Source organism: Carassius gibelio, chromosome B9 (genome assembly GCF_023724105.1).
Source record: "Carassius gibelio isolate Cgi1373 ecotype wild population from Czech Republic chromosome B9, carGib1.2-hapl.c, whole genome shotgun sequence".
Taxonomy (NCBI): Eukaryota; Metazoa; Chordata; class Actinopteri; order Cypriniformes; family Cyprinidae; genus Carassius; species Carassius gibelio.
The window spans coordinates 30,730,842-30,756,132 of NC_068404.1; the positions used below are offsets into that span (position 1 = coordinate 30,730,842).

At 35.6% G+C, this 25,291-nt stretch overlaps 1 protein-coding gene and 1 long non-coding RNA gene across 2 annotated transcripts in view; one reads left to right on the forward strand and one right to left on the reverse strand.

Moving 5' to 3' along the window:
- The window catches only part of LOC127964884 (NACHT, LRR and PYD domains-containing protein 12-like), a 1,383,583-nt gene that overhangs the window by 80,143 nt on the left and 1,278,149 nt on the right, over window positions 1–25,291 (reverse strand). The gene's annotated exons all lie outside the window — the stretch shown is intronic.
- Window positions 1–25,291, forward strand: part of LOC127964951 (uncharacterized) — a 153,693-nt gene that overhangs the window by 4,325 nt on the left and 124,077 nt on the right. The window contains exon 6 of the long non-coding RNA XR_008155172.1: window positions 982–1,275. This is a non-coding gene — a long non-coding RNA (uncharacterized LOC127964951). The remainder of the gene's footprint in view (window positions 1–981; window positions 1,276–25,291) is intronic.

Consider the following 25,291-nt stretch of genomic DNA (forward strand, 5'->3'; position numbering starts at 1 on the left):
AATGTGGCAATGTACACAACTGGTCAAAAGTTTTAAATATATTTTAAAAGTTTAATTTATTTCTATAATGCACAGCTATATTTTCAGCATTAATTACTCCAGTCTTCAGTGTCACATGATCTTCAGAAATCATTCTAATATGATGATTTACTGCTCAATACATTTTTCTGATTATTATCAGTGTTGGAAACAGTTGTGCTGCCCAAACATTTTGTCTACACTACAGTTATATTTATTTATTATTTATTTTATTTATTTATTTTATTTGGGGGTGGTTGGCTAATAGCAAGAATGCATAAAATTGAAAACCAGTGGTAGAGAAGACTTTTGTAATTTTACAAAAGATTACCTTTTTTTCAATGTTTTGAACTTTGTGTTTTATAAAATAATAATGAAGAAAAAATTCAACTTTCCAGAAATGCTAAGTTTTCTTCCCCATCATTTCTAATATGGGGTGCGCTTCCCTAAAACCAACTGTTCAAAAAGTTCCTTCGTTACCAATAGAGTTCAGTGGAACTAAGGACCGTAGTAAGCTAACTGCAGATGTGATTTACATCATGTATGTCATGAGCAGATGTACACTTTGATCTTAGCGGCAATAATGCGATTGGGTGCATGTAAATGCACTGATTTGTGATAATCAGCAATGTTTCCCGATCAGCAAATCAGTATATGAAAAAGATCATGTGACACTGCAGACTGGAGTAAAGATACTGAAAAATTCAGCTTTGCCTCATAATTATTTCAATAAATATCTTTAAGTATATTCAAAAAAAGAGTATGAAAACTGTTATTTCTTTCTTTCTGTTTTCTATTATTTATTTATTTTACAATTACTTTAAAAAAAAATTTTTTATCAAATTAATCTAGCCTTGGTGAGTAGAAGAGACTTCTCTTGAAAACCATAAAGAAAATATTCCAGATTTTTGACTGGTTGTGAACATACATGAGCAACATTAACAAGATGATCCTCCCTTTCAGCTCAGAGGATGTTGACAGTGCAGGTCCAGGATGAAGAAGAGGAGGAAGAACACGTTTAACAATTTTCTCATAAGCTTGCCATGTGTTATAATAAAAACAATGAACATGGCTACAATAATATGCTAAATGTTATTAAAAGATTCCAGTTTGCAAGAAGTCTGAGTGTCTGACTCTACACTAGAGGAACTCTTTTCTGAAGAAGATCAGGTGCTGAGAAGAAGCCTTGTTCTACAGCACAACACTGCATCAAGCCTCCTGTCCTTCCCTCAGAAGAGCCTGTCTTCTGCTGCTGGGGTAAGAAACACCCTCTTCCTCTTCTCTATCAGCTGTCCTGCACCTAACTCTGTCTGAAAGAGTCTTCTCCACAGTCAGTAATCACAGATCACAGATTCTTCTGAGAAAGTCGATATGCTCATTTTCTTAAAAGAATTTGTTTTTTCGGGTGGGACAAATAATACAGGAGAGATGCTAGAAATCTCTATATTGTTCATTTTTCATATCTTTACGCTTTATGAATGTTTTTCTTCTGAGAAGCTCAAAAATTATGGTTCTTTGGTAATTGTTATATTGTTTAGTTTTATCCTCTGATAGTGAGCACAGAGCCCTGATCATGACATGCAAGAAAAAGAAAGAAATCATGTCCATGATTTACTAATTCGTTCCCTCTATGTACTAAAACGTGCACGATTACTTTTACATTTCATTGATTTGCTAAATCGTATGCACAATTTACTAATTCGTTATCTTGATGTATAAATATTGTACACGTTTTAGCAAATCGAGGGAATGAAATAGAAAATCGTGCGCATGAATTAGCCTAAATTTTTTCCTGCATGTCATGTAATTAAAGCACATCACCACCAGACATTTATACCAGGAGCCTCATATACGACGCTCACAGTTTTACTTTGTGCAGTATCTCTGTGCAGTATCTGCTGAATTGTTTCATATCGATTTATCATGTATTTTTTGTTGCACTAAATTATGTTGTATCAATAAGTTTACTGATAATTATTTTTAATTTTCACTAATAACGTCATTAACCATCTCCCCATCTTTAAGACAAAAATGTTCTATTGTTTATATTGTGTAATCTATGAATTGATGTGTTTAGTTTTCTGTGCTCATAACTTAGTAACATTTTGCATGTTTAAAGAACAGGTGCGATGTTCAAAATGTTTTGGCTTCGTATTTGTACAAAGTAGTGCTGAATAAATATTGATTTGTGAATGAATGCAGTGTGTTTTTGTCTATTTTATATTAGAATGTAATGTTTTTGTATTTGTTTGCATTGCGTGTATGTAAATAATGTATTAACTATGAATGCCCTATAATTAGATTACATAAGGTTTATTTTTGCACCAGAGATGGATTGAGTTGATTAGTTCTTTATGTATTTCAAGGTAATGGTGAGGTGAAAATATGAATTACCAATATGATCCTGTAATGTCACGTCCTCATAACGTGCCAGTTTGGTCGTCAGGACGTACTCATCACGTTCCAGCGACGTTCCACTATAACGTAGCCACGACGGATATGGGAATCACAAAGTTACGTCACTGGAACGTTATATGGTACGTCGCTGAGACCAATATGGTATTTTATAGGAACGTCCTCATAACGTGACAGTTTGGTCGTTGGGACGTACTCATCACGTTCCAGCGACGTTCCACTATAACGTCGCCACGACGGATATGGGAATCACAAAGTTACGTCGCTGGAACGTTATTTGGGATGTCGCTGCAACGAATATGGTCTGGTCCAGTTACGTCGTCACAACGTAACTGTAGGTGTGTTCGACATCGGCTGCGGCTGGATGCAACCGATCGGCGAGAGTAGCCGCGTGCAGGTGGGGAGGAGCTGAAAACGGAGATATGAAGCCGGACACGTTGTGGCTCCCGTAGTTTGCTGCAATTACGTCAGTCATGGCAGATCACGTGGCGATTGCTTACTTGATCGCGTTTAATGTGTGTATAAGTGGTGTTTTGGAAGGGTCTTGAATGTTGTTAAGTTGAAGTTACAGCAAGTTGTTAGCAGTTTGCTAACCACATGCAGGTGAAGTATAAACACAGCAAAATAAACTAAAGAATATGAAGAAACCAAACAAATGGAGGAACATAATGTATTATGTATCATTTGTATAGGAGCATACATTTATGACCACATTAGATTGTATGCTTTTAAGATTAACATTTTAGTTCTTAAAAATGCTCAATTGAATAGGTTATGCTGCTGAATACTGTAAAAGGTCTGTATGAAAAAGAAAGTCATGCAAAATAAACATACACAAACTTTATATTAACAATAAAGTAAATACAGTAAAACAATATTTAATAAATATGATTTATAAGATGAAGACGACATAAAAACGTATTGAACTGTTTTAAAAGTCCATATGAGAATTTCTGAAACTGAAGCCGACTCGCAATAAACTTGAAACGCACGTCATCTGTGTCATCAGTGAATCCAGCCAATCGTGGATCAGTTGTGTCGTCATCAGAACCTGTGCAGCCGCTCTTCAGAAGCTGCGCTGGCTGAGTTCTCCGGCTACTCTCGAATCGCTCTCGTGGTACTTTGATGGCACACGTCACAGTCACGTGGCGTCAGCGCTGTATCAAGTCGGACAAAATTTCTAACCGGCATGCACTGCTTCAAGTCAGCCGACGATCGGTTTGCGCAAAACTGCATGAAGTCGAACAAGCCTTGTGTTAGCTGGGCTCAGGTGTCAACAACATACAAACCCCGCCCATTTGTCTGCGTTCATTTGTCTGCTGTCAGTCTATCGTTAAATGTGTTTAGCGCCACCTGCTGCACTGGAGTGTGTGAAATAACGCATCGCATACTTCCCTACTATATAGTATGGAAAAAGCAGTATGCGACAAATTAGTATGTTTTAATGTTTTGCGTATTTGCGTTCTGATATGCCTACTCACCTACTATATAGTAAGTAAAAAAGTATGTGAAGAAAGAAGTACGTTCGAAACCTCAGTATTCATAAAACAGTAGGCGAGAAATCCCCGGATGTTCTACAGCTCCAGCCCAGATTCTGCAGTGATAAAACTAAACACGGTTCCCATGTGTTAAAATCGTATTTGTTGAGCTACTGTAGAGTGAACTGTTGATTTGTTAAGGTGTTAAGACGCTAGCCAATAACATTACAGTATATTTGTAAAAAATAAAAAAACTGTTTTATTATGTAAAGCGATCAGCAGAGCTCCAGTAAGAACATGCACGTCTCCAAAGTGGATTTACATAAACCATAGACACTTTAAAGAAGATTAAATATCTATTTAATATGAGACAGGAAAATGTTCTAAGAGCATTGCAGAAGAACAAATCACAACATGAGCAGACATCTGAGTGAGAGATGTGTGTGTGCAGAATTCACTGTCTACACTGCTTCAGATGAATTTAAATAAATAAATCTACATAAACTAAGTAAACATAAGTTATCTATTTCATTTGACCATTAGTAATGTTGATAAATTGAGGAACATTTGTGTTGGATAAAAAGTGAGTGAACACATCAGCATCTATCTCAACATGTGAATACAGTATATCACAGATAAATGACAGAGACTGACTCTTGTCTGAATGTTACAGGGACAGATGAGACACACGTGTGTTTATCTGATGAAGAGAGACTGATGAAGAAATACTGTACACTACAGTCATACGTAAAACATGTTTTAGATCTTAAGTTGTAGTTTATTTTAATTATTTCAAACAGAGTTATTAGAGCACTTTTCTGATTCTTGATTGCTGTTCATTTGATGCAGATCTTTTGTGGTTGAGCAGGTGACAGCAGCATCTGAGGAAAGAAACCTGAAACCAATATAAAGTAAAATCATTCTGTTACTTCTAATACAGAATTGAAATGACACTGTGCTGTTAAAATGCCTGATTTTGTTTTGTGTTTGTGCATCTTTGCAGGATCTGAAATGTCTGCAGACGGCTGTGTGCTCTGAGGATGAAGAAGATGAAGTGTCATGGGTGAAGCGCTCCATCTCTCCAGCTCTTACTGCTTCATCTGAGCCGGATGCTGCTGTGGTCTCTTCATCTTCAGTGACTCCAGAGTAGTGATGGGAAGTTCGATTCTTTTCCGCGAAGCGGTTCTTTCGGACAGTTCGATTCAATAAACCGGTTGAAAAAACCGGTTCAGCGGTTCTTTTACGCTCGACGTCATTGGCGATGACGTAATGGCGTCACGTCTATCAAACATTCAAATATATAAAGTCAGTAATCATAACTTTAGTCAGTTAAAAAACTCATAATCATGAATAGTTTGCATTTGAGTTTTGCAACAACACCCAAATACAGTAACAGCAATAATGTGCATATGAGGATTTAAGTCTTCAAGATATAAAGTAAATAAATTAGGTGTCATCAGCGCAGAAACCATGATCCACTTACTAAACATAATTCATTGCGATGTATTTGTTATTAAATGAATTTACGTTTCGCCAGATTGCCCTTCATCCAAGCCCTCGAAATACCCGCGCTCATAACATTAGCACAGAATCAGAATCAATCACCAAAAGAATCCCTTCGGTTCAGACATGCTGTGAGTCAGTTGGCTTCACGCTGAATCGCGCGTGCGCAGTATCATCAGCTCCTTGGTTCTACTGATGATCCGAAAACCGATGCAACCGGTTCTTGACTCGAGAACGAGAATCGCTCTAACCGGCACGTGCTGCAGTTCAGTATCATCAGCTGCTCTACTCGTGTTCATGTTCTGTTTACTACAAACTCAGTTTGTGAATCTTTCATCATTAACTATAAATACAGTACAGATATTTCATAAAGCATCCCTTATTCCTATTAAACATAGAGTCTTTAGAGTCTTAATTATTGTCCAACTTCCCTGAAAACCCATTTGGCCTATACATTATATACAATATATATATATATATATATATATAGTTATTTTATCACACTTTCGGATGTTTAACAAAATACTTAAAAAATTACACGCATGCGCAGTATCATCAGTTCATCGGTTCTCAATTTGGACGCGTCCGACAGAAACGATTCTTGGTTGAGTGTACTGGTGATCCGAAAACCGAAGCAACCGGTTCTTGACTCGAGAACGAGAACCGCTCCAGCAGTGGGCGTGTTCGTTCATTATCTGGCTCGGCTCGGTGTTCATCTTCAGTTCGGTCTTCACAGCAGTTCAGTCAGTGAACTGTTTGAGTAAATTAATTACTCTGGGATATTGGTTTATTCCGACTCAGAGGGAGTGTCAGTCACGTTAAAAAAGTTAACAGTTTAAGTAATTTGTGGATTAATGCTTATTGGAGACGTGAACCGTTTCAAACGATTCAGTTCGATTTGGTGAACTGGTTCAACCGGTTCACTAAGAAGAACCGGTTAAATTGAACGATTCGTTCACCAATCGGCCATCACTACTCCAGAGACAGAGAGAGCATCTAGAGAAAGACCAGAAGACACTGAGGAAGTGAGACTGGTCAGGTTTCTGTTAATACAACATCAGTCAATAAAAGTTTCTTAAGCATCATCAAATAATGTCCTGAAGAATCTGGAAGTCAGGCTCCATCGACTGATACTGTATGAACACAAACCAGAAGGAGAAACTTTTTGTGTTTGGACAACGAATTGAACAGAACGGAGGCAAGTCATTAATGACTGAATTTATATGTTTAGATGAACTGACCCTTTAAAACCCCAAACAGAAACTGTATTAAATGTATGTATGCATTAATATTATAGTAGCTCCTTGAAAAAATAAGCAGCTTAATTGAGCGTTTGTGCCCAAGACACAAAGCATTCACAAAGTTCACATTTACATGTATTTGTTTTTCAGACACTTTTATCTGAAGTGAGTTACAGTGCTCTTATTACAGGACCTCGATCCCTCTGGAGTCACCGGGAGTAAAGACACACCGCTGGAGATTGATCCGGAAACCTTCTGCTCACCAGTCCACTTCACTACACCACAGAAGAAATGAAGCTCTATCAAGCTAACATGCAACTGTAAAAATATGAAATTTAATTAAATGTAGCAGTAAATAGAGCGCTGACAACATGAGATATAAAGTGTTTTACTCTGTGTAAATGTTTTCCAGGTCGTGGTGCTCATGGAGAGCAGACACAGATGTTTGGAGCAGACACAGCTCATGTTCAGGGTCTTTATCATAGTCTTCCTCATCCTCTCTGTGCTCTCAGACAGGACTCGATGTCTCTCTCTCATCATGATCAGATTCAGTCTGACTGCAGCAGTGATGGACCTGATGTGGGTTCACCGTCTGTACACTTCCAAAAATAGAACAATGTTTGAATAAAGATTTGTTTCATCGGTTGTTGACCTGTATTTATTTATTGTGATGGTTACTTTTATTATTTTACTTGTTTATTCATGTCTCCTGTTGTTGTCAGTAAATAAAATGTAGCCATTTTTTCATTAACACATACATTCATTCATTACTTGACTTAATATTGAGAAGTATTCATCTTGGCTGAATTTGTCTAATGTGAAGTCATGCTTAGCTGTGGCATATGAAAAAAACTAATTACAATTTGTTTGTTTTACAAAAAATATATATAATGGTCACCATTTATCATTATTATTGTTGATAAGTGTTGGGGTGGGCTAGAAATGCTTTCTGAGGTAATTAAAGTAGTAATACTTACATTTTTTCAAGTGTAAAATCAGTCTTCTCCAAAGATATTAAAAATACTGCAAACACTGAGGAAAACCGTACTAGGTAGGGTTGTGAAGTTACTGATGCTGTGAGGAGTTTAATATTTAAGGATTGAACTGTGGGTCATTTCAATAGAGTTAAAATATAAAACAACACAAAATGTATTGGTTAAACTTCAATAACAATAAAATGGCATCTGTGAATTCAACAAGACCACAAAAGGAGCAAATTGCATCAACATCAAAATATTTAGATAGTAAATATTAAACCTGTCGCATTCAGTCATATTTTTTTTATTGAAAATATCTATAAAAAAATTACAGAAAAAAAACAGGCATCAAAAACAGAAACTCCAAAGATGATATAAAAAAATTGTAAAAAAAAATAAAAAGGAGACATTCACAAGACGCTAAATACAGATTCATAATATCTTACAATAGACATAGCTTTTGAATTTTTTACAATTTTAAGAGACTTCATTAACAGAGTGAGTTCGTTAGAGAAAACCTTGTGTAAAGGAGGAGATTTTGACAATCTACATTTATGAATGAAAAATTTGCCATTCAGGATGACAAAATTAACAAAATTATTAATATTTTTATCATCATTCTTAAAGTAGCAAATAATTTTTCACATTAAGTGTTATCATTAGATTAGTTTTAAATGAAAAAGTAAAAAAAAAAAAACAAAAAACAATCTTTCCAAAATGGCTTTACACTCTGGAAATCAACAAACAGATGATATAAAGATTCCTCACAGTTGTTACAAAAGGAACATTCTTTCCCAATATCCATAAAATTAGAAAGCCACATATTAGTTGGATATATTTTGTGTAAGATCTTCAGGTGAATTTCTCTTACTTTGTTAGAAATACAAAATTTGTAAGGGAGCAGCCATGCTTTCCTCCAATTAACATCTCTTAAAATGGAGTTCCAGTAAAATTTCCATCTTTGATTAACTCTCTTTTGTTCATTAAATACTTGTCTTATATCTTTGTTAGTACATTTTTTATCAAAAATATATTTACCATTTATAAGGAGATTGTAATCTTTATTTTCAACTTTATAATAAGTCAGGTGGCTGCACATTAAATTAATAAGCCCAGAGAGAATAGCTTTGGTTACTACAGAAAATTATTTAAATGTTATAGGAAAGTTGAATTTGGACAAAAAAGAATCATAATAGCGAATTTTTAAAGATGAATCAAATAAATCACTTAAATACATTAACCCGTGATCCAACCATTTCTCAAAAAATAAACTCTTGCCTTTAACTGTAATCAATTCGTTGTTCCATATTTTCATTCTGTGAGGAGAAAAAGTATGCACAAAGCACAATTTCCAGGCCAAGAGTGCTTGCTCATGGAATTTAGACAGTTTTATAGGTATTTTAGATGGTACAAAATTGCAAGTTAACAGAAATTTAAGACTGCCGACCTTCTTAAAAATATTATGTGGAATAAAAGACCAAATTGAATCAGTATCAATAACACACCTTTCGATCCAATTAATCTTAAAAGTATTGTTCATATCTACATAATCCAGCATTTCAAAACCTCCTTCAGATTTCTTTCTAACTAATATGTTTGTTTTAAGATGGTGGTGCTTATTTTTCCAGCAAATTTAACTAATAACCTATTAATTTCTTTACCAGTAGAATCTTGAACAAATAAAGACAGCCCAGGAAAAATGAATCTGGATAAACCTTCTACTTTTGTTAATAAGATTCTGCCTAAAATAGATAAATCCCTTCTTAACCAAATGTCAAAAATCATTTTTGTTTTCTTAATCTTGTTATTAAAATTAAGATGCTGTCTAACTGTCAAATTTTTTATATATATAAATTCCTAAATATTTAACGTATTCTTTCACTGGAATGTTAAACATTGAATGTTCAGAAGAATCATGTACTGGAAGAATTTAACACTTTGTAATATTCAACTGGAGACATGAGGCATCAGAAAAACTACTTTGATTGCATTCTTAATTTGAGTCTTATCTTTTAGAAATAAAGTTGTATCATCAGCAAATTGTGATATTTTTATTTCTCTATTAAATAATGTTATACCATGTAAATTTGGATTTTTAACTATACTAATGGCTAATAGTTTCACAACAATTAAAAATAAAAATGGGGAAATTGGGCAACCCTGCCTCACTCCTCTGTTGATGGAGAATCTTCTAGAAGTATTGTTCTGTAATATAACAGAACTATTAATGCCTAAACAGTCTGAATGAATTTATTTCCAAAACCAAATGCATGTAAACTCTGTAATAAAAATTGGTGATCAGTTGTGTCAAACGCCTTATAAAAGTCAAGAAATAAAATGAGTGCATCTGAATTAACAAATTGGTTATAATCTAACAGGTCCAATATAAGCCTAATATTTGAACTAATATGGTGTTTCGGCATAAAACCAGTTTGGGATTCTCCTATTATCTTATTTAAACCACTCTTTAATCTAATAGCATAAACTAAGGCTAAAATGTTATAATCAATGTTTAATAATGTTATTGGTCTCCAGTTGTCAATGATCAAGGGGTCTTTGTCTGGTTTTGGAATTAAACTGATAATACCTTGTTTCATTGTTGTGCTCATTTCTTTCTGTTCTAAACATGGTTTTCTATCAGATCCCAAAAGGCACAATAAAATTCAACAGTTAACCCATCTGATCCAGGGGATTTGAAAAAAGAGTTTTAGAGATTTCAGCTTTGGAAATATCATCTTCACAATATTCACTATAATCATTAGAAACTGTTGGAACAAAAGGTTTAACTGTTTGTAAAAAAGTGCTTGTTTTTCCATTGTCAGAATGGGAAGTATAAAGTTTTTCATAAAAGGAATACACAAAATATGCTATATCTGAAGGATTATTAGAGATTCTTTCATTTATATTCAAAGATGAAATAGAGTTTCTTGTATAATTTATTTTTTCAAGAGAAAAGAAATAACTAGTATTCCTTTCCCCCTCCTCAAACCATGTGGCTCTTGATCTCACATAAGCACCTTTAGCTAGTTCTATATAAAGATTATATATTTCTAAATTAAGAAGATATAATTAAGACTTGTCATCTTCAGATAGAGTATTTTGTTTGATTAAAGTATTAAGTTGCTCAGTTATCTCTGTAATCTTCCTAATTTTATTTTTCTTTAATTCTTTACCTCTTCTCATAGCAATTACCCTGACTTTAAATTTATAATAATAACTCCCACCTTTGAATAAAATGTAAATTATTATTTTCAAAAATATTTGCTATCAATTTAACTTAAAATAATTGTCAGAAAGTAGACAGTTGTTAAATGTCCAGTATCCACGAATCATACTACTCTTACACCCATCAAAAAAGATTGATATCAATTTGTGATCTGATAGAGGGGCACAAGTAATTTTTGTTTCTGAAACATAGTTGATTAAGTCATGAGAAATCAACTCGTAATCTATTATAGATTTTAAAGAAAAGTGCTATTATTCCAAGTGTAGTCACAACAATTGGGATTCAAATATCTCCACACATCAGAAAGTTGTAATGTGTCCGTTATAAAATCAAATAAATCTGAAATTTGTGAACTATGTTTGGGTGGAAAGCATCTGGAGCATCATTGAAATCACCACCAATAATTACATATCCATCCTTATACTTCTTCTTTAAACCTGTTATTGTTTCACAAATCTTCTTTAACATTTCTAAATTGTGTACTCGAACATTAAATCCATAGACATTGCAAATTATTACAGTGGAATTGTCCAGTTTAACAGTCAGTATAATCCATCTTCCATTGTCTGAACGAAGAGACTCCAAAACATTGCCTTTGAATTTGTTAAAGAAAACCTGCTGAGTGATTGGATCCATGATAAAAAATTGCATGACCTCCCCATCGGGTTTTCCAAAAATTCGAATCAGAGTCACAAGAATGAGTCTCTTGAAAAAAATGTATTTGAGCTTCTGTATGTCTTCCAAAAAGAAATATAGCTTTTATTTTAACAGCATCACGAATGCCTCTAACATTAAATTAAATTAAATTGAACTTAAACTTGTAATCAGCCGTCACAACAAACTAACTAATTAACCAGTATAGAACAAGTACCTTTGGAGAAAGTGAAAACTGAGAAAGCATGAAACATTGCGTCAGTCACAACACTTGCGTTGACCCCGATATGTATCCATAACTGCTGACGGCACCATCCGCTCAGGTGATGTCAGGAACACTGATGCGCACGCCTTCAATGTAGGCAAATCCTCTTCTCTCACACGTTTCACCAGTGGCAATGCTTTTTTTCTTGCGGCTCGTTCCTCCGAAGACAGATCTTCTTTGATGTGTAGCCCGTTTTCCTTCAGATAGTGGTTGTCTTTGGCATCTCTCCACACTGTATCTCGATGAAGACGCATGGCGAACTGAATAATTATCACTCTGGGGTGACCATCACCTCTTCTCTGTCCCAGTCTATGAACTGAATCCACCACATCTGGAAGTTTGTGCGCAATTTGTGCTTTGGAGATACTTTGGAGAGGATCTTGATAACAATATCTCGTGTGTTACTCTCCTTGTCTGGATTACTTTCCTTTACCCAGTAAATCCTGAGATCCCATCTTCTTTTGTAGTTCTGCATCCCCATACATGCCTCCTTCATTTTGCTTATTTTCTTGCTGTAGCGCAGCAACATTATTTTCGAGTTTCAGAATCTTGTCTTTATGGGATCTGCTCTCACGTAACAGTTCACTTACGGTGGGAGAAAGAGAGGTAATAGAAGAAGCTGTATTTTCCAAGACCCTCTCCATGGACTCGACTCTCTGAAGTGTACCGTCACATTTCGATGCGAGTTCAGCGACAGCATTAATGAGTGAATCAATTTTCTCATCAATGTTCATCTTTAATTTCCCCTTTTTCCCCGGTGGACTTTTACTCAGAGTACATGGAAAAGATGTCACAAATTCTTCTTCTGTGTCCATCTCGTCGACACTTTTGCATTTGTCAGTCGCCATGTCTGTATTAACCTGAGCCTTATCCCTTATTGGTCCTTATTGGTCCTTTTTATCAAAGTTGTGCTGACCAAATAAAACATCTTTATATAACAAAGAAAAACTCTGTGATGAAAATGTGTTAACAAAGATACACAAATTCTTCCAGAACAGATTTGTATATGTGCATTCCCAGAAGAAATGAGAAATGGATTCGTGTTCAGCACCACAAAAAGAACATAAAGTGTCAATATCAGGAAACATCTTTTTAAGTAAAGCTTCACAGGATAGAAAAGATGAAGTAATTTGTAAGACATATCCTTAACCTTATTGGTTATTAAGAATTTAGATGACAAAGTCCACACTTTCTTCCATGGAATATCGACAAATTGGCCATTCCAGTACGACACAATGTATGGGAGAGAGACAATCTCATTTTGAAATAGCTGTCTAATTTTCCGACTACAAGAGTTATATAAAAAACAAATATTATCAATCGTTGTATCAAAAGGATGAGCAACTGATAATGAAATCTGGGATCTAGCTGAATCTCTGAGAAGAGTTATTGCTCCATAAGGGATGGCATCCATTACAATAGCAAACTCTCGTGGAGTTACAGGTATATTGTACTTGTTCAAAAACTCTGAATATGAAAACAGGTATCCATTAGTATTGATTAATTGAGAAACCAAAATAAAATTATTCTTAACCCAGTTTGGGAAAAACAACGACTTATTTTTATGGATAATATCACAATTATTCCAAATAAAGTACCGGTGAGGACTAAAAATGTGTTTATAAATTAGGTGCCAGGCCAAAAGCGCTTTTTTATGAAAATTAGACAATTTAAGGGGCAATTTGGTGATGTCGTAGTTACAAAGCAGTAGAAAAGGGAGACCACCCACCTTAGAGAAAACAAGATTAGGAAGAGTATTCCAGAATGAATAAGGATTAATTAAGTACTGCTTTAACCAATTTATCTTGAAAGTATTATTTAAAGAAGTAAAATCTAAAAAGTTTAGACTACCACATTCATAATTATTTATAATCACAGACTTTTTAATATAATGCCTCTTATGCTTCCACAGAAAATCAAATAGCATTCTATCAATATCTGCACATGCAGCTTTATCCACATATAAGGAGAGAGCAGGGTAAGTCATTCTTGAGATACCCTCAGCTTTAGCAATAAGAGTTCGTCCTCTCAGAGATAAATCTCTCTGTAACCATGAATTGAACTTCCTTTTAGCTTTCCCAATAACTGGGTCAAAGTTCAGTCTGGATCTGACTTTATCATCCTTACATATGGATATACCCAGATAGGTCACCTGTGACTTAACTGAAATACCGTAAAGAGAGAGAGAAGGACAGGTTTTAATGGCTAACAACTCACATTTATTAAGATTTATGTTTAAACCAGAAGCTTTAGAGAAAACCTTAATGTGTTGGATTGCAATCGGAATCTGTAATTCGTCTTTTAAGAACAGGGTAGTGTCGTGAGCTAGCTGACTAATAAGTATATGTTTGTTGGCAATAGTAATACCTTGCAGATGAGTACTCAGAAGAAAGGAGGAAAGAAGTTGTGCAGCCACAAGAAATAAATAAGGGGATACAGGGCAACCCTGACGAACTCCTCTTGACAATTTAACTCTAGATGAGGTACCTGATTTAAGGTTGATGGAACAGTTTGCATTATTATAAAGAGTTCTTATAAACTTGCAGAATGGATCACCGAATCCAAGCTTTTGGAGAGCTAGAAAAATAAACTTGTGTTCAAGAGAGTCAAAAGCTTTGTAAAAATCTACAAAAAGAATAAAACTGTCATCATCAACTAATTCGCTATAGTCTACTAAATCTAGAACAAGTCGGATATTGTTTGCTATATTTCTTTTTGGCATAAATCCTGATTGAGTCTCATCAATAACTGAACCCAAGCTAATATTTTATAATCGTTGTTAAGAAGACAGATAGGTCGCCAATTATCTATCAATGTTGTATCTTTTTTAGGTTTAGGTATCAGAGTTAAAAGCCCTTGAGTTAAGCTAGAAGGCAAAGTTTCTAACTGAATCCTCTCCAAAAACATCTTTAGCAAGAATGGAGCTAATTCTTCAGCAAAGTTTTCATAAAACTCAGCCGTTAGGCCATCGGTTCTAGGAGATTTGTTATTTTTAAGGCCCTCAATCCCCTCAACTACTTCAGAGATACTTATAGTTTTATCACAGGCAAGCTGCCCATCTTTAGATATTGATTTCCACTCCTTTAATGATTGAATAAAAGGGAGGCCTTACAGTAATTATATTTATATAGTTTTGAACAGAAGTTACTACAGAAATAGGCAATATCCTTGGAATTATCTGTTAGTATGCCATTGATTTGTAGAGAACTAGAAAGATTCCTAGCGTTGTGTTTTTCCATTCTAAAAAAAATAAGCAGAGCTCTGTTCACCTTGTTCTAGCCATTTTCTACTTGAACGAACGTAAGAGCCTTCAGCTTTATATTTATAAATATTGTCTAATTTAGATTGGAGCTCTGTAAGTTCTGTTAGATCAGTTTCCGATAAGCTTAATTGAATTTTGTTTTTAAATGTTATGATCTTTAATATGACCTTCTCCTCTTCATCCCTTCTCCATTTTGCCAAAATGCTGCTAATACACATTCCTACTTCATATTTTAATAAATCCCAATTTAAGCTAAATAATTTTTCAGAAGAAGCTTTCGCCCAGTAATATCGAATCAGAAAGGAAATTATTTTTTTTCAGTTCATCATACTTAAGTAGAGATGAATTCATTTTCCAATAGGAGGTTCTAGAATTTATATTTGAGTGTCCTGTGGACAGAGGAGTAGAAAGAAGAATAGTGTGGTGAAGAATACTAACCGAAACATTATAATCTTTGAAAGAGTATGGTACAAGCCAATAATCTAAACGAGAAAGTCTTGAGCGACTCTTGTTACCCCATGTATAAGATTTAGTATTTGGAAACTTCTCCCTCCAAATATCAACTAAATCCAACTTCTCCATGAACATTTTCAATTTTAAATTAAGAGAAGTAGACTGCCTAGGAGGAAATCTATCAAGATTATTATCAGGAGTGATATTAAAATCTCCACCAATACAAATTACAGCATCAGGAAATGTATTAAACCATAATAAAATTGTGTCTCCCATCTCATCAAGTAACTAGTCATTTTCTCTAGAGGTATTATACCCATAAATGTTTACTAAATAAAACAAATATATTATTAATACAAATAACCTAAATAAGAAAGTGTCCCATAGGATCTATATAACTCTGTAACACTGAACCGGCGAAATGGTTTTTCATTATCATAACACTGGCAGAATGTTCTGAGCCATGAGCCATCCACACTTCATTGCCCCATTGGTTTTTCCAAAAAGAAATGTCATTGGAAACAGAGTGAGACTCCTGGTAAAAACAAAAGTCAGTTTTAAAGGACTTAGCATACAAAAACAATGCCTTGCGCTTTACATTGTCACGCAACCCCCTGGCATTGAGGGAAACAACTGAAATAGACATTTAAAAGAACAGAACAAGAGATAATAGAACAAAAATACCAGTAGTAGAAACCTCAAGGGGGAAAAAAAGTGCATCGATAGCTGACTAACAGAAATGTGCTTTCTTTCCCTCCTTTAGAGCCTTATCTTCTTTCTTGATCAGTAGCGATGAGATCCTCAGTAAAGTGAAGATGATTGGCACGAAGAAACTCCGACATCCTAGCTGCCTTCCACACACCGTCTCTCGTAACTCGTGAAGAAAATTGAATGATGATCGATCGTGGACGTGAACTATTCTGGATCCTCCTTCCAATGCGGTTAACTGTATCGATTTTGTCTGCTAGACTGCTTCTTCCCTCAGGGAAAGTGGCTTCACAGATACGGATGGATTCAGCTCTTACAGCCTCTCTTTCCTTCTCAGTAACACCGTGTAAACGTAGATTCCAGCGACGGGAATGTCTTTCCAAGTCAATGAGACGTTGTTCACAGAATCCCATCTTCTTCTCTTCAGTGTTCAGTCTTTTCTCAACGTGACTGACTTTTTCCTTTGATGTCTTTTAGCACATACGAAGTCCACAGTTTTTTTTAAAACCTTCAATTTTAAAAGCATTTTCACTCACCATTTTCTCTAGGACGTCAGAGCGAGTAGTAATCAAGTTGGAAAGCGTCGAAACAACAGAAGAGATGTCATCATCTGCTTTGCCCTTCTTGGAGAAAGGTTTAGCTGGGCTATCAGAGAGTGGTGTTCTGGCCTCAGGCAGTGTTTCTTCCACAGACACATAGTTGTGAAAGTCCATCTTGTCAGATTGCCGCGAAACATATCTTTCCTTTTGTCAGCAGTCGACTTCATATTTCAAACATTAGAGAAAGCAGAAATATAGGTATGGGTAATTTTAAATAAAAGTAACTTAAAGGAGTGATATTTATGCCGTTATTAAAATTTGTCAGCAGAGCTCGGCGAAAGTTAAGTTAGCAGGATGCCATCTTGGACTCCCCCCCAGAACAACGTGTACCAACAACTCTTGTATGCAGTCAGTCATATAGTTGAAGTTTTTTCGCTTGTTATAACGTCATAGGTCACATGATAACGTAAACATCGTGGACGTTCATACCATAGACAGTAAAAGATTCATACCCAACCAGATTTGGCTGTAGAGTATGTACTTCTTTTAGCACTCGTTAAGTTAGTACTTATTGAAATTAAGTACTCATTGAGGATGTGATGTCGGACGCAGCCGAAGTGTTCAATTGGGACAGGGACACTCACGCAAATGAAAGCACAACACGCGACACAGATAAGAGTCCCATTCGAACAAACACATCGTTAATAGTTCCCACTCACATTAACATTGCATGACCCACGTAGGAATTTAATATTTAGTGAAATTAAATTACTTCAGCTCCATAGAAAAATAGTTTTGGGAAGTTCACCATAAAAAAAATTAAATCACAATTAATATTTCTCTCTTCCCATCAGGCTACACTTTTACCTTACAATACCTTTTTTACTCAGATTCACAAAATCCACTGTCTTTCAAGCAACTACACAAAAATCACGACTTAGTACCTGTGAAACACTTTTGATATTCCGTATAGAATCGATTCTGACTGTTTAAATGGAGAAACATAGAATCTATAGAACCTCCTATTGGAAAATTAATTAATCTCTACTTAAGTATGATGAACTAAGTTAATCTCCATTCTGATTTGATATTACTGGGTGAAAGCTTCTTCTGAAAAATTATTTAGCTTAAATTGGGATTCATTAAAATATGAAGTAGCAATGTGTATTAGCAGCATTTTGGCAAAACGGAGAAGGGATGAAGAAGAGAAGGTCATATCAAAGATCATAACATTTCAAAACAAAATTCAATTAAGCTTATCGGAAACTGATCTAACAGAACTTACAGAGCTCCAATCTAAATTAGACAATATTTATAAATATAAAGCTGAAGGCTCTTCCGTTCGTTCAAGGAAAAAATGGCTAGAACATGTATGAATGTGAAATTTCAGAAAAAGCAACAAATTATTTATAACTTAAATGACAAACCAAACATAATATTTTCCCATGAGAAAATTATTGAATTGGACTTAACGGACACGCGCACGCGGCGGCTATTGTAAGTCCGTAAGACCGCGAGAACACATGACGTGTTCATTTGGGACAGGTCCACAATGTACTCCCCAAAAGCACAGCACGCAACACAGATAAGTGTCCCATTCGAACAAACACATAATTAATAGTTCCCACTCACATTAACTACTAAATTCCTTCTTTGTTTGTAAGGGTAGTCTTGTCAATGTGCGCGTGACGTAGTTGTGCATGTGCAGAGTCTGTCAGAGCGGTTCCAGTTTACTTTCGGTTTCGTTTTCTCTGCCGCTATTTCAAAGAGTTGTAAATGTGCGTGCATGAACGTAAGTTAATTTATCTTTCTTTATCAGTCTTGCAGATCATTTTTGGTGTATCAACAGAACGCATCATTCCAGAAGGTTTGTACCAAATTACACTGAAAACAGATGTTCAACTGTTTCCATCTCCAAATTACATAATTGGCATCTAGTACAGGTTTCATCAAACGATTAAACCTATGCTTCGTGCCTATTGCCTTGAAAATGAAAAAGCTTGGGATGATTGTGTACATGTTCTGCTATTTGCGGCTCGGGAAGCTCTGCAGGAATCCAGCAGATTTAGTGTTTGCTCATAACCTATGTGGTCCTTTAAGATTGCTACGGGAGAACTGGTTGGAGTCTCAACCGAAAAAATCTGCTTGATTATGTCAGCTCCTTTCGCTATAAGTTACACCGTGCTTGTAAATTGCCTAAACAACACTTGTCTGCTGCTCGGTCTAAGATGAAAGACTGGTTTGATAAAAAGGCAGTGGTCAGACAGTTTAAGCCTGGGGATAAAGTTTTGGTGTTTTTACCCATTACTGGGTCCAGCCTTCAGGCACGTTACTGTGGCCCTTGTCATAGAAAAGAGAGTCAGTGACCGGGATTATATCGTAGCTACTCCTGACCATGCTCGTCGTAGGAGACTATGTCATATTAATATGATTAAACGTTATTATGATCGTGAGCAGTTGAACAAGCCCAGTTTTTGTGATGTTAACACAGTCCGGGCCTTGTCCAATGCTGAATGTTCTCCGTCTGTTTGACTCTGTCTAGTGCTTTGAAGGTAAATGATCCTTCGGTGTTGCCATTCAGTGCTGAAACTGTTCTTGAGGCCTGTGAGTTGCTAGATGTTTCTGATATCGCTTGTGAGATGGAGAGCCCTTCTTAAGCTACAATTCAAGGTCATTTAAAGAATTCTGAGATGCTTGTTAATCTTGATTCTCTTTTTTTGCATCTCCCTTGTTCACAGCGTACAGACATATACAGATTAACCAATGGTCATGTTTCATTGTTTTTAGATGTGCCATCCCAAACACATATATTGCAGCATGATATTGACATTGGTAACAACACACCAATTAAACAGCATCCATATCATGTCGACCCCAAAAAACGTCAATGCCTCCAAAACCAAGTTAACTATATGTTGTCACATGGCACTGCAGAACCTAGCATTAGCTCATGCAGTTCGCCCTGTCTTCTTGCTATCAAGTCTGATGGGTCTGACCGTTTTTGCACAGACTTTAGGAAGGTTAACAATGTCACTAAGCCTGACTGTCTTCCTCTTCCTTGTATGGAGGATTGTGTCGACCGTGTAGGGTCAGCAGCTTTTATGACAAAGTTAGACCTCCTTAAAGGCTATTGGCGGGTGCTTTTAACTCAGCGTGCCAGAGAAATTACTGCATTTGTTATCCCCGAGGCATTTTAACAGTATACTTTGCCTTTTGGGGTACGCAATGTGCCTGCTACTTTCCAGCGGTTAGTTAACCATGTTTTTTGGGGGTTGCCAGGGTGTGAGGCGTATTTGGACGACATAGTAGTTCACTCTGCAACATGGGATGAGCACATCAATCAGCTAAAACAGGTTTTCCAGAGGCTGGTGGAGGCAAATTTAACTGTTAATTTGGCTAAATGTGATTTTGCTAAAGCGACAGTAGTTTTGTTAATATCACATTTGATATGAACCATTTTAGTTTGGGAGGTGCTCCTTCTTGATCGGCAGCAGTTAAATAATCATAATAACACCACACAATAGACAAAATATTTTTTTTTTATTTAAGTATCAGGCCATTTTCTTTCATTATCATTTTATTTGAATAGGTACTTGTACATTTACTATAGTGTATGTATTTATATATTTTGAAACCTTGGCAATAAAAAAAAAATAAAAAATTGGGGGTGACCCTAAATGGCACATATTTTAATAAAAATAATCACAAACAAAGGTTACTGACTCAAATGTTAAACTGGATTAAAATATAAGAAAATGTACAAGTGATAAGTTTCTATTTCTGATTTTCAGGATACACAGTTATGATGATCTATATTAAATCTGGACAGCTCAGGATATAAGCCTATCACTGAAAATATCACATTGATTTTCTTGGTTTTCAGTGCTGTATAAACATATCAACTATTTTCTTAATGTCCTTTGGATAAAAACCTTGACACTCCATTACTACTACATTATTTAGTAAATGTGTGACAATCTCTGTTTTATGTGAGGTTTTCCTCCTAAATAATTGTTGTCTGGTAGTTTATTTGAGGAAACCTGTTGTTGATTTGAGGAAAACTTCCTTTTGGGCTTTTAAAAGAAGCGGGATGAAGGACCACAAGAGAGAAAGAGAGAGAAAGAGAGAGCGAGCGAGCGAGCTGAATTGGTTTCCTTGAAGCTTGTTTCTTCTGTTCATCAACACTGCTACGAACATTACACTTCCATGCATTCATTTAACTTTACATCACTTGATTCCTGACTCTGACATTCTGTGTTGGTCATTTTTTTTCCTGTAGTTGAATTTGGATAAATATGGTACCCATCTTTCTTTCTTGTGTTTTAGTTCCATCCCTTTTGAGCCACGGAGGTTAACAGATGGGGACTCACTCTTGTCACAGTAGGACCCAATCAATGTGAGGATGAATTGGAAATATTAGATATTTTTTTTCGTATTTTGTCATATTTGATTCTTTGAACATATTTGTTGACGACGCTTTGAGGGAAATTCAGTTTTAATAATTTGATGTCACACAATAAGACGTACTGAAGTGAAAGACTCTCAAGACCAGTTTTTTGTTTTTTTGTGGAATTAAATACATGCATTGTCATCTCGCACATCATTAAAACCATTATGATATTATAGATGATAAATATCATGAACTCGTAAGTTACCAGTGTGTCTCATAGCCCTGTGTCTTCACTCTCTGTGATCTGCACGTCTCTGTGTCTCTGTGTCTTCAGTCTCGGTTGATTATTTGACTGTGACATCTCCGTAGTGGTTCTTCACCATCAGCTGATCCTGAGGAAACTGAACTGACATCTAAATACTAAGAGTCTACAATAAAACACAGACAGTCACATATGAGTATGCATCAGCAGATTCAGCTCAGAAAACACACAGTATTGAAGTGATGTGACATACAGCCGAGTATGGTGACCCTTATTCAGAATTCATGCTCTGCATTTAACCCATCCGATGTGCACACACACAGAGCAGTGAACACACACACACATACACACACTGTGAACACACACCCGGAGCAGTGTTCATCATTTATGCTGCGGCGCCCGGGGAGCAGTTGGGGGTTCGATGCCTTGCTCAAGGGCACCTAAGTCATGGTATTGAAGGTGGAGAGAGAACTTGACATGCACTCCCCCCCCACCCACAATTCCTCCTGGCCCGGGACTCGAACTCACAACCTTTCGATTGCAAGTCTGACTCTCTAATCATTATGCCACGACTTCCCCTCCTGCAACATTTGGACATGTGTTTTAGTTGTTTATGAGTTTATTAATGTTGTTTGTGAACATGAATACTAACGAAATCATAATTAACCGAATTATTGAATGTACGTTTACGATATAGCGTTACTGAACATGTTCTATGTATACAATATGTTGCATTTACTAGTTTGTTTTATAAAAATGTGTTCAGTTCGGATCTTGGGAGTGTGTGTATAAAGTTATTTTTTAAATTGATGCCTCCTTCAGTTAACGTTAACTGTCTGTGCCACGCGAGATATTGGAAATGCTTTGGGCAGGATAAAATGCTTGAATTTGATATCCTGCAGTAAAATATTGAGTATGCTTTTAAATGTAATGTTTCTATGTTCTTTTATTTGTCTTCAAAAACGTTAGCTCCGATTTATTCATTGATACTTTTTTTTTTTGCCCAGAAATATGATGAAAGTCATTGGGTGCATCTCAGTTCCCTAGTTAACTGACTGAAAAAAAGGAAAAATGAAAGTGTTGTCAAGAAGAAAATGGCTCTCACGTTTGCTTACAGACGGCAGGAGGTAGTGAACCAGGAGCTCAGTGTCAGGGATTTCAGGGCGAGGTGGCCTGTCTTTTCAGACATTACGAGGTATTGAAAAAAAGAAAATAAAGTTCTAGTATTACTGGCTAAAGACATAATTTGAGTTGATATAATAAAATTTTGCATGTGCAGTTTGACTGTTGTTGGCAGTTTTTTTTTCTTCTGATTTCAGATCAATGCAGAGTTTCAATAGATTACGGCTGTTCCACTGGAAGACACGTTCTTTGCACAGTTAAATGTATGCAAAGCAGAATTTTCTTCATCATTATTCCAGTTTTCAGTGTCACGTGATCTTTTAGAAATCATTACAATTTATTTGACTCTGATAATAATCAGAAATGTTTATTAAATGTTAAAAACATTTTTGCAACTTCATATTTTGTGTGGAAATGATACACTTTTAATTAGGATTTTTTGATAGATCTAAAATTTAATGAACAGCATTTTTTGTATTTATCAAATATATTAATGAAATTGGTTAATGGATTTATTAAATAGAAATCATTTAAAATGTCTTTACTCACTTTTTGTCACTGTCATGCATGATGAATAAAATTAATTTCTCTCTTTTTTTAAATCTTATACAAATGTTTCTGTGGTATCATTGTTGTGAGCGCAACAAGCCGACTCACTAGCTTAGGACTTCAGAGTTCTTTTGTACTCAACACAAAACGTCAGTGAATAAAAGTCTTGAATCCAAAGTTCTTCATTTGACTGTTTAATTACAAATCTTAAAACATAAAAAACGTAGGATATTTACTTTTCTTAAAAATTAACTGTGCAGTTTTGCATAGGTCAAAAGACTGTGTTGCTCCAAAAGTCCAGTGGCTTCTGACTGTTTCATAGGGTTCTATTTCTTTCATAATAAATCTAACAGCCAATCAAATTACGTTATACTACATCACTGGCTAACTGTTTACATTCCAATTTCTACCTTTCATTTGCAACACAGGTTTTTCTCAGATTTTACAAAATAAACTCAAAATATTATTACTTTCATAGAAATGGCTTCAACAATTGTTTCCACAAAAATATTAAGCAGCAAAACAGTTTTTAACATTGATAATAATCAGAAATGTTTCTTAAGAAAATCAGAATGATTTCTTAAGGATTATGTGACACTGAAACTACTTTGTAAACAACAACAGATTTATAAATGTTTCTAATGATGAATGTTGTGTTCCCAATTGCAAGTTAAAGCGGCTCAAACCAAGTGCAGCACTAACAGTGAATCAAAACCAGAAACAGTACTGTAACAGCAGACATATACATATATATATACATACATATCACAAGAATGTATCCTTTCGTTGGATAATTAGAATTTAAAATGGTGGGGGGGGGGGGGGGTATCATTAAGAAATACATTTTTTCTCTAATACACATTGGCCACAATTGGCCTCAGCTAGTTAAAGATGTAAAGGGAACTGAACTACTGTAGTATTAATTAAAAGTGAAAGTGAAAGTGACATTCAGCCAAGTATGGTGACCCATACTCAGAATTTGTGCTCTGCATTTAACCCATCCGAAATGCACACACACAGAGCAGTGAACACACACACACACACTGTGAGCACACACCCGGAGCAGTGGGGTGTGTGCTCACAGCAAAATAAACTGACATTAGGAATCAATCTCTTGCTCTCCTTATGTTTTTATATGCATGTTAACAGCAGCAGCAAATGAAGACTGACGCCAGGACGTGGCTTTCCAAAAAAATAAAAAAAAATTTACTTCAATTTTAATTAGAAGGTTTAATAAGAAATAAACTGAAGTCACATAAATCACCGTTTACACAACTCGCTTATATTAATGCTCATTTATATCACATTCCTGACTTACATTACACTGCTTACTTAAATTAGTCACTTATATTACACTGCTCCCTACTATCCATATGCATCTTTGCTCTTTCGTTTTTTTTTCACCTTCTCCGAGAGATGATGCATTTCGGTGACACCTGTAGTTGTCCATGCAATGTCCGTCATGCTCTCGCGATATAACAAAATACATCTGTAAATTAACAGAATAAAGCATCAGCTTCTTTGCAGCCTATTAGCCTTTTTCTCTGCTCATACCACTTCCTCGAAAATACTTAATTCCCGCCCTTTGTAGATACTTCTTTGATGTTTAAATTTGGTCTTGGTTGTCCTAATTCCTTAATTGCCAATTTATCCTTATTGCTACAACGAATTAATGGTATTTCTTTCAGTGACATGATAGAATTAATCTATGCTGGTCCCCGTCTCTGTTTTTTTTTTTTTTTTACATTTGATAAAGATATTAAAGTAGTTTAAATAATGTTCATTTTTAAAATTAAAAATAGTTTTTAAATATTATTGGATGTCAAGGTTAAGGTTACGCACGATGACGAAAGCACGTTAGGGTGAGCCCTCCCGGAACTCATTGAAATTGCATTGCAGTGGCTGCTGTTGGAAAAAAAAGATCTTTGAATGGAAGTCTATGAGAGCACTCTGGGCGATTCACAGTTTGACAGAAATCGCCCAAAAAGGGGCGGTACTACACAGAACGCAATGCTGATTTGACTATTTAGAGGCAGCAAAAACAGTCTAGAATAGTGAAAGCTAGGTAACACTGTGGTTGAATGTAAAAGAAAAAAAATCCCTCCCTTTCCTTTGGTGGTGCGTCGCCCAATCGCCCTAATGGAGAAACCACCACTGGTGCTTCATCTCTTCAGTTCACCCCAATCCTTGTCTATAGGGTTCAGGTCAGAGGACTGGAATGGCTATAGC